This window comes from Mustela nivalis (assembly GCF_964662115.1).
Source record: "Mustela nivalis genome assembly, chromosome: X".
Classification (NCBI taxonomy): Eukaryota; Metazoa; Chordata; class Mammalia; order Carnivora; family Mustelidae; genus Mustela; species Mustela nivalis.
Genome location: NC_139040.1, coordinates 24,494,858 through 24,506,350, shown reverse-complemented (window position 1 = coordinate 24,506,350; position 11,493 = coordinate 24,494,858). Strand labels below are relative to the sequence as shown.

The following is an 11,493-nucleotide window of genomic DNA, read 5'->3' as shown; positions in this document are numbered from 1 at the left end:
CAGTAGGCTTTTCTTCAAATTTCTTGTTAAGCTTTTCTTTTATTTTCACAAAACAGAATTTTTAAGGCCTGAGGTTAGAAATTTAAACAGTATGTTTTCTTAAGATGTGAATTCTGAGGAGACTTCCTGTGACATATTTCTTAGAGTTTTTACTAATGGAAGTGAAGGAAAGAGAGGAGGAGAAATAAGAAAGAGGAAACTGAGGCAATGAGAGATCAAATGAAGTTATTTATTCATCATGCATTTAGTACAGTGCTAGGTAATGAGATTGAAAATCTAAACAAGATATATTCTTCACCCTCAATGAACCCTCATTTTGAAAGGAGGATAGATTTATAGATAATTTAAAAGATTTTGGAAATGTGGAAGAAGGAGAACAATAATAATAGCAAGATTTTAATGATGCCCTCAAAAAGCTGTGTGGAGGGGCAGTTGGAGCAGGGGTTTGGATCCTGCCTACTAGATGAGGAACTTGGAACCTTGAGAGGTGAATTGAGTTATCCAAGGCATAGATCTAAATTAAGTAGCAGAGCTGGCATTAGAACTCAGGTTTCCTATCTCTCAAATTTTTGATCAGGATTGTTAAAATGAGTCTTTCAAAGCAATCCCCTAGTGACTTCTTAAAGGAAATCATTAGACAATCAGTTGTGGCAAAATTTGAATTCTAGAGTGGATTATTGAGGGGTTCTGGCTTGCCTGAATGACTACATGAATATAGCCTTGGAGCAGAAAGAAGAATATGTAAATGGACAACTGAAGAGTAAGTATGAGGTTGCATCTATCCTTGGAAACAATGTATTTGTAGATAAGTACACAGAAGAGAAGGATGTGGAGACTCTAAGAAGACAACACTTTCCATACTTAGATTTATATTTTATGAGTTTTTTTTGGTTCTTTTTTTGACTTAAATTGTCCTATTTCATAATGGTTGGTAATTTTTCACTGACAGAGTGAGAGAAGTGTACAAAACTGAATGTAATTGTTAACAGTTCCTCCATATTTAAGTTTCAGGTGCTTTCTTTTCCTTCTGTGTTGTGTGCAGAATGCAAAGGAATTTTTAAAAAAAGAAAATTAAAAGAAAATATGCATGGAGTATGTTAGAGTTAAAAGTAGAAGAAAAACCTAAGCTTAACCAGTAAAAGAATTTCCAGAAAAAAAAAATTACTTAGATGGCAGGGATTTCTTAACTAGGTAAGATTTGAAAGCCATCTTAGGTCTTACCACTATGCAATTGTATGGTGGCAGCCTCTTGATAGTAGTAGAATATATAATTCATTTCAAAGCAAGTTATGTATTTGCGAAGTTGAATAACACCTTGGGTGCCCCATTATGATGTTAACTTAAGCCCAGGGTAATAAAATATGATATGGTATTGTAAACATGCCACTTTATAAAAAAAATTACTGGATCATCTAAATGGCTCATTGCATGTTCTAGTCTTGGATGTGTATACATCATTTGAATTAAAATTTAACCTCCTAGACTCATTAGAAAGTCTATTGTTATTTTGCTTTTTTTTTAAATGAGCCATTTAAACCATATAAACTATCAAACTCTGGATGACATGCTAGGTAAAAGTTGAGTTATAGTCTTAACTATAGGTTATAGCCAAGGAATTTTTGTTGCCATCTTCCTCCACTCCATCGCTTATTCCATTTACAGTGGAAAAGATTTGAAGTAAAATCATAATTAATTAAGTTTGAAGTCTTTTTCTCTTCTCATCCTTGATTCCCCCAACCTCTTTTCACACCATTCCATTAAGATATCATCTCATCTGCTTTAGTTCAGTCCAGAAGGACATCTACATCTCATCTATATCTGAGCAAAACTCAACATAGCTTCTACCTAAAAATTTATATTATATAGCTCTACTCTTACTTTAACAGTAGATTTTAAAGCAGGATATAAGTTGAAGTCAACAGTGAAGGTAAATATTCCAGGGAGTTTCAAAAGCTTTATATTATAGACTAAAAATAACCATGTATTATTGTACAAGTCATATTTGGGGCAGGGTGTTGGCAGAGGGAACATCTTTTAGACAATAAGTCTGCAAACTTTTGAAAAAGTAAGCAATTTCAATGGGTTCATAGTTTTCACTTTTATTGAAAATAATATATAAAATATAATTCTTCAAATTATTCTATACCATGACTCCTCTATCACAAAAAGATGCATCTTTAATAATATGCTTGGAATTTGAAATTTGAGATGTTATCTTTATGCTTTTAATGAATAGCATGGTAAATTTCCAAATTTAATACAAGTCTAATACAATATATTGCTCTGCAACAAACTGAGAGTTTAAAAGTTTGCTTATATTTAAAACATCAATTTCAGGATGTTATTAATGAATTGACACTATTTTGGAAACAGAGGGACGTTCAAATAATTCAGGTAAGGACATGTCCAATCTCAGCAACCACAATGATTTCCTTTACACTGGATAGGCAGTTTGTAATCTGATACTACACTGGTTTTTGCAGTCAATTTAAAATGCATGGATATCTAAAATTTAGAAAAATTCAGGAAGCATCGACATGAAAGATTGGATAAACTGAGTGTGTATCTTTACTTTTCACTTTATACAACCCAAAAGTATTGGGGAATGACTCAGTTACAGCCTCTCTCAACTGCAGTCTGAGACCAATCCTGCCTACCCTAGGATCCACTCAGTGACGTATTGAAAGCTATCCCAGGGATTAAGAGGAAACCATACCCACACATGCACTTGGCAAAAGGCCCATCATCTGCAGACCCTTGTCCCAATGCCAGCCCTATGGAACCATGTCCTAAAGTGAGTTTCATCCACCCAGGGACTGAACAGAATCCACACCTGACAACCTCTAGTAACAGGCCTGCCAACCACAGACCCCACTGCAGACCCAGCAGCAGCCATTTGACCTAGCTCCAACCCCACTAGATTGTGATTCCAAAGATAATACCATCAGCCTGGGGGCCTGACAAGAGAAGGTCTTTACTTACCAAAACAGTCTATAAAGCCTGGAAGAAGTGTTTGCATACTAATATGCACAGACACCAATGCAAGGTAACACCGAGCACAAAGAAACAGATAAACATGATACCACCAAAGGAAATTAATACAACTGCAATAACCAACCCCAAAGAAACAGTTATCTATGAATAATCTAACAAAGAATTCAAAATAATTTTCTTAAATAAGCTCAACGAAAACATAGGTAGACAATGAAACAGAATTGGGAAAATAATGCAATAACAATATGAGAAGTTTAATAAAGAAATAGAAGCCATATAAAACCAAAACAGAAATCCTAAAGCTGAAGAATATAATGAAAGAACTGAAAAAATCTAACAGAGAGCTTCAAAAGCATACTCAATCATGCAGAGGAAAAAATCAGAAAACTTGAGGATAGGTCATTTGAAATTAGCCAGTTAAAGGAACAAAGAGCAAAAAAGAAAAACGAGTGAAGAAAGCATACAAACCTATGGTAATACCCTGTCAAGAAAATGTATATAGGTACAGGAGAAGAGAGAAAGGCAAAGCGACAGAAAGTTTATTTAAAGAAATAATGGCTGAAAACTCCCAAATCTTAGGAGGGATGTGGAACTGCAGATACAGGAAGCTCAAAGTGCCCCAAGCAAGATCAACCCAAAGATTACCCTGAGACACATTATAATCAAATTACCAAATGTCAAAGACAGAGAATTTTGAAAGAAGCAAAATGTACTCATCACATACAAGGGAACCCCTATAAGGCTATAAGCAGTTTTCTTAGCAGGAACTTTGCAGGCCAGGAGAGAGTGGGATGATATATTCAAAATGCTCAAAGAAAAAAATTCTGCCAATCAATAATCTTCTATTTGGAAAAGCTGTCCTTCAGAAATGGAGAGGTAAAGACATTCCCAAAAAAAAGCTAAGTTTTTTGTTTGTTTGTTTGTTTGTTTGTTTTTACCACTAGAGCTGGTTTACAAATATGCTAAAAGAAATTCTTTAAATTGAAATGAAAGGTCACTAAATAACAACATGAAAGCACATGAAATTATAAAACTCACTGGTAAAGATAAATATATGGTTGGGGTGCCTGGGTGGCTCAGTTGGCTAAGCATCTGTCTTTGGTTCAGGTCAGGTTCCCAGGGTCCTGGGATTGAGCCCTACACTGAGCTCCCCACTCAGCAGGGAATCTGCTTCTCCCTCTGCCCCTCCCTCTGTTCATGCTTTCATTCTCTCAAATAAACAAATAATTCTTTTTTAAAAAAGTCAATATACAGTCAGATTCAGGGTACTCTAGTACTGTAGTGATGATACTTTAGTCACTTTTATCTATAATAAATCACCATGTTGTACAACCTTAAGAAATCACACTGAAGTCTTCCTTTCACAAACCAGAAAAGAAAGAAAGAAAGAAAGAAAGAAAGAAAGAAAGAAAGAAAGAAAGAAAGAAAGAAAGAAAAGAAAAAAAAATACTGGAGATATTATGTGTGTCTTTTACATACATCCTAAATCTTTAATATATATCATAACTCATAGTTACTCCAGATTTCATTTTTCTTATATGCCTTATGGCAGCAGAGTTGTGTTATTTTGTATAAAGTAAGATTTCATAATGGGAAAAGTATGAGATATAAAACACAAGGCCATTATATGCATATATTGTTTTGTGGAGACATAAAAGTATGTGTGTGTGTGTAAGAGAGAGAGAGAGAAAAAGAGAAAGAGAGAGATAGAGATAGAGAGATGGGTTATATTTTAGTATTTTCATAATATCTTATGGTAAGATTATCTTGGTAATATAAGAAAAGCTTTTAAAATTGCTCTCAGAAACTAATGATGTACTATATGTTGGCTAATTTAACATAATAAAAACATAAAAAATAAAATTGTTCTCTGATCCTTTTTATTTTAACTTCACATGACCCATTTTTTAAAATTTAAAAATGTGTGGCTTTTATTAGTTTCTTTTTTTGTTCAAATTAATGTTCAGATTTTCCCATATTTTTTTAATTTTTTAAAATTTATTTTCAGTATAACAGTATTCACTGTTTTTGTACCACACCCAGGTGGTGGGTATTATAGAGGGCATGGATTGCATGGAGCACTGGGTGTGGTACAAAAACATGACCCATTTTTAGTCAAGTGTGGGTTAATGTCAGAGTAAGTACCTTAAGGTAAAATATTTATTGATATCAAAACATGTTGGCATGAAAACAGAATCATCTATTTTATATATTTTTATTCATATATATGAGAGAACAGGTACTATATGTACACATTCATACATCTATAGGTTACCGTGTGAATGTTTTGTCCCTCCAAAGGGATGAGTTGAGAGGAAAGTATTCTATTTGAGTAGGCATTTGCCTCATTGCTCTAAGAAAAAGTGCCTGTGCGCTTTACTGGCACATACTGCCCCCCCCCCCAAAGAAAACACTGAAAAGGGGGAGAAAGTCAAAGGAAATAAGGTTTGGATATTTAAAGTTCTTCTTGATTTGAAAAATGGTATTTTCACAAGCCAGATGTAAAAACAGAGACTTTAAGACAGAAAATTATTCAAGAAAAATTGATTAAAAAAAAAAAAACATTTTGAGGGGCACCTGGGTGGCTCAGTGGGTTAAAGACTCTTCCTCTGGCTCAGGTCATGATCCCAGGGTCCTGGGATCAAGCCCTGCATCTGGCTCTCTGCTCAGCAAGGAGCCTGCTTCCTCCTCTCTCTCTGCCTGCCTCTCTGTCTACTTGTGATCTCTGTCTGTCAAATAAATAAATAATCTTTAAAAAAAACACATTTTGAACAGCAGAGACATCTAAAGAATACTGTGGTTGCACTGATAAATCTCTTATGAGTTCATATTTTTCTTCAGATATGTGGAAATATAGAAGAAAATACAATCAAGGACAAATTCAAAATATTTTGTAGGAATATGGTTAGAAAGGTTAAGTACAAAATATGCTGAGACCCACAAAAAGTGCTGAGGACGGACAAAGGGCTTTGATAATTCTATTAAATGTTAGAATAAAAACCAGGGCAAGAGAAGCCCTTTGCTAGAGATATGATATTAACAGATGACTGAAAGTAATAAAATAATTCAACTCTATTTTGTACCTAAACTTTATTAGAAAAATAAATACCTTCCTATTGCAACCCATTGCACCAAATGTGGTTGGGGTGACCTGAGAGCCAATAAATGGGAAAAAATAGTGGGAAAGTATTAATTTTCTTTCAATGTTTTAAACTTGCAGGCCAGATGTGTTATATATAAGAGGAATGGAACAGATTTCAGATGTAGTGATGGAACCTCTGTTGCTAATCTTTGAGAAATCAGAATCATAAGGGAATTATCAGAAGAATGAAAATATACAAAATGTTTCTCTGATCAAAAAATGCTGTTCGATTTACTTATTTCCAGAGAGTTGAGAAATATAAATTCTCTCAATTACAGACCAAAGCCATGTTGGTATTGATCACCTTCCAATAGTTATATTAATAAACAGGTAAGTTTGTGAGCATTTAGCAAAAAATTAGTAAAAACAAAGGGTACCCTTGATTCAATAGAAATAAATATTGTTCAGCTAATTTAACTACTTTTATTAAAAAGGTTACCAGACTGGTAAGAGTTATGGTTAAGGGAAAATTAAAGGGATGACATATCTAGATTTCAGCAGGACATTAACAGAATTTCTTATTTTATCTTTCATATGTCTTTTTTTTGCAAGGACATTGCACATTTGAAATTATATTTTAATCAAATGCTCCCTTATCTCCACCTCACTGGATTTTGAACTCAAAGATGGGGCCTATTTATTAGTTCATTTAATAGAAAATTTTAAAAAATGGAAATTTCATAAATAAAAAAAATAAAATAAAAACTGAATTAATAGGCTCAGCTGCACAATGGAGGAGGCAGAGGAAAGAATCTTGCTCACACATTTGCGTACAAGTTTTTATTTTCATATCTGTTTTCAAATGATAGAACTGTTGTCAGTCAAAGAATGGACCTTCTGAATCATATGATAGTTCTATATTTAATTTGCTGAGGAACTTCCAAACTGTTTTCCAAAGTGTCTGATCCATTTTAAATTCCCATTAGCAATATTTGAGGGTTCACATTTATTCTGCGTCCTTCCTAATACCTGTTATTTTCTTTAAAAAAATATTGTTATCCCCGTAATCATGAAGTGGTATCTCATTACAGTTTGGATTTGAATTTTGCTAATGACTAATAATATTGAGCACCTTTTCTTGTGCTTGTTGGTTATCTGAATATCTTTGGAGACATGTCTATTCAGATTTTTTGCCTATTTTAAAGTTCAGTTGTTTGTCTTTTTGTTGTTGTGTTGTAAGACTTCTTTATACATTCAGAATACTACTAGATCCTTATACAACACGATTTGAAAATATTTTTTCTCATTCTGTTGGTTGTGTTTTCACTCTTTTGATAATTTTGATGCACAAGCAATAATATATATTGTTATATTTGCCTAGTATTTACTTTTACTGAAGAACTTTATATTTTGACATGGCTTTAAATTAAATTTCATAAGTTTGAATCTAGTGGCCTTTCTTTTCAATTTGAAGAGCTCCCTTTATCTATCATCTTTTGTAGGGCAGTCTAGTGTTAATGAACTCCCTCAGCTTTTGTTTATCTGGGAATGTCCTAATTTTCCTCTCATTTTGGAAAGACAGTTTTGCCACACATAGAATTCTCAGCTGAAAGGTTTTTCTCTCCAGCACTTAATTTAAAGTATGGCATCCTGCTACTTTAAGTCCTGCAATGTTTCTGCTGAAAAATCCAGTGATAATCTTACTGATGATTCCTTGTATGTGAGGGGTCACTTTCTCTTAGAGTTTCTAGATTGTCTTGTAGTTCAACAGTTTGATTATAATGTATAACAGTTTGATTATAATGGGTCTCTTTGGGTTTATCCTACTTGAAGTTCATTGAGTTTCTTGTATTTGTTTATCCATGTCTTTACTCAAATTTGGGAAATTTGTTGGCATCATTTCCTCAAAGAAACTCTCTAGCCACCTTCCCCATTCTTTCTCTTCTCATTTTGGGACTCCTATAATGGATATATTGTTCTACTAATAGCCCATAAAGTCCCTTGGGCTGTTAGGCAGGTAGATGTGACTACAAAAAGGGAAATGAGGGATCCTGGTGGTGATAGAAATGATCTGTTTCTTGACTTTGTCAATGGCAATATGCTACTTTTGATATAGTACTATAGTTGCTCATGATATTATTATTGGGGGAAATTGGGTATAGAGTACACTGGATCTCTCTGTATTACTTTTCTATTAAGTTTTAATTTTAATTCCAGTACAGTTAACATACAGTATATTAGTTTCAGGTGTACAATATAATAATTCAACAATTCTATATATTACTCAGTGTTCATCATGACAAATGTACACTTTAATTAACATCAACTATTTCACCCATTTTCCCACATACTCTCTTCTGGTAAACATGAGTTTTTCTCTATAATTAAGAGTATATTTCTTCGTTTGACTCTTTATTCCTTTGCTCATTTGTTTTGTTTCTTAAATTCCACATGGGAATGAAATCATATGATACTTGTCTTTCTCTGGCTTATTTTTCTTAGCATTACACTCTCTGGATCCATCCATGTCGGTGCAGATGGCAATATTTCATTCCTTTTTATAGAAGAATGATATTCTATTATATATATATATATATATATATAAAGAAAAGGTGAGAAAATTTGATATATATATGTATACATATACATATATACACATACATTATTTATAATGTATAAATAATGTACACATACATTATTTACAAAGGCCAAATTATGGAAGCAGCTTGTGTCCATTGATGGTTGAATGGATAAAGAAAAGGTGAGAAAATTTGATATATATCAAATATATATCATATATATTATATATCATATATATATCAAATTTTCTCACCTTTTCTTTATATATATATGGTATATATACATATACATGTATACATATATGTATACATATATATATATATCAAATTTTCTCACCTTTTCTTTATCCATTCAACCATCAATGGACAAAAGCTGCTTCCATAATTTGGCCTTTGTAATAATGATGCAATAAACATAAGGGTGCATGTATCCTTTTGAAGTAGTGTGTTGTCCTTTTTGAGTAAATAATCAGTAGTATGATTACTGGATCACTGGACAGTTCTATTTTTAAGGCTTTGAGGAGTCTCCATACTATTTTCCAAAATGGCTGCACCAGTTTGTATTCTCACCAACAGTGCTCAAAAGTTCTTTTTTTCTCCACATCCATGCAAACAGTTGTTAATTTTGTGCTTTTGATTTTAGCCATTCTAGCAGGTATGAGGTGATTATAGTTTTGATTTGCACTTCCCTGATGAGGAATAATTTTGAGCATTTTTCATGTGTATGTTGGCCATCTGGATTTTTTTTTTTGTAGAAATGTCTGCTCATGTCTTCTGATAATTTTTAAATTGGGTTTTTTTGGGTGTTGAATTGTACCAGTTCTTTATATATTTGGGATATGAACCCTTTATCATATAGGTAATTTGCAAATATCTTCTCCCCTTCAGTAGGTTGACTTTTAGTTTATTGATTGTTTACTTCACTGTGTAGTAACATTTTTATTTTGATGTAGTCCCATTAGTTTATTTTTGCTTTTATTTCTTTTGTCTCAGAAGAGATATCTAGAAAGAAGTTGTGATGGTCAATGTCAGAGGAATTGCCAACTGTGTTCTCTGTATTATTTATTATATCATCATGTGAATCTAAAATTATCTCAAAGTAAAAACCTTAAGTAAAAAAATCAGTTACCTAATAAAAAGAATGGGGTAGTTCCACTTCCATGTCAGTGTAAGGAGTTTTGTAGTACCCCTTTTCAGTGAAATAAGCAAAGTTAAAAAAAAATTAGACAAACCTAATCATTTAATGTTTTCTGAAAATTATCCTCAGGTTATACAGCAAATGAATAAATATATATTCAAGAAAATCTACTAAAACTAGGTAAGACTAGCAAGAATCCATAACATTTGAGCTTAGATCCTTTCCTTCCATAAATCAAAATAAAAAATGCTGAATGCTCCACTGATATATGTGATGTATGTGACCAAGAAGACAGTGCCCCTGTCCCCTCAATTCCCAAGTCATGGCTCACTTTCTTTCATTGGGATGAACAGGTTGACAGCATTTCTTAACCTCTACAATTCTAAGCTGAAGAGGCTCAAATCCTGATAGGCTGGTCAAGATGATAGGGGACCACTTCCTCCACTGAGATCCTACCCATAAGACAAACTCTAACCCAACCTCTGCAGCCTGAGAAAGCTGAGTCTAACAACTTATATCCCAGCTTTAGGGTAGGACAAAAGTTGTAAAATAGGAGAGGTAATGTAGTAATCCAGAGGCTATAACTGTACTCTATATTTCCTGTTGTAGTCATGGAAAAAAAATACTGGGTGGTTAAAAACAACATAAATTTATTCTCTCACAATATTGGAGATTAGAATTCAGCAGGCCCACAGTCCTGAATGCTCTAGGGAAGGATCTTTTTCTCCTTCTTCCAGTTCCTGGTGCAACCAGCTGTTCCTTGGTTTGGGAATACATAACTCTAATTCCCTATTCAGTCTTCACATGGCCTTCTTCTTTGTGCCTTCCCCCCTTTTCTTCTTATAAGGACAATTGCTGTTTGATTTGGACCCACTCTGATAGTACAGGATGCTCTCTTCTTGAGGTTCTTAACTTAATTACATCTGCAAAGACCCTTTTTTTCCAGTTAAGTTTACACTCACAGTTTCCATCTAGACATATTTTTCTGGGGGGACAATTTAACCCATTATAGTCAACCTCATGACCTCCAAAATTCATCTCTGTCCAATATACAAAATACATTCAATCCCTCCTATTATCCCTGAAGTTTTGATCCATTAAAGGAAAAACTCTAAGTCTAAACTCTCATGTAAAAATCATTAATTCAAAGAAGTTCTAAATTTCATCATCTAAATCATCTAACTTATCAAAATCAAGTTTTAGGGGAGACTCTGCCTCTGTATCCAAGGCTCTGTGCTAGTCATTATTTTTTTTATCTTGAAGGGTAATACATGTGCAGGTGAATAGCTTTATCAGACCATTTCCTATCTGGAGATACTTAGAAGTCTGAGACACTTGCTTCATTTTGCCTTACCTTTTCTCCTTCAGTCCAAGCTGGCAATATTTCTTCTGATATAAGATTCTCAGAAACCTGGCTGGTCTTCTGTATATGTCAAGGGGGTCTGTAACATTAGATGAGGAATTTCTCCACAGGCCTTTGCTGAATAACCCTGTCACTATTCCTGCTTTCTAGTGAGATGGTTGATTGGATTTCTAAATTATTTACCCAATTTCTTCAGAAAAAAAAAAGAGATCTATCCTAGGCCCTCTCTTTAGAGCAATCTTTTCCGTCAGATAATTTCATAATTTTAACATCCTTAAGACTCTAGATAAGCCCAAAACTCCCAAATCATGTAGTACTGTCTTCTTTTTGTCTAACA

At 33.5% G+C, this 11,493-nt stretch overlaps 1 pseudogene across 1 annotated transcript; it reads left to right on the top strand.

The window, feature by feature from the left end:
* Positions 1-499: 499 nt before the first annotated feature.
* LOC309856651 (U6 snRNA-associated Sm-like protein LSm6 pseudogene) lies at positions 500-841 on the top strand (annotated as a pseudogene). The gene has a single exon. The product of its transcript is annotated as a U6 snRNA-associated Sm-like protein LSm6 pseudogene (transcript).
* Positions 842-11,493: the final 10,652 nt, after the last annotated feature.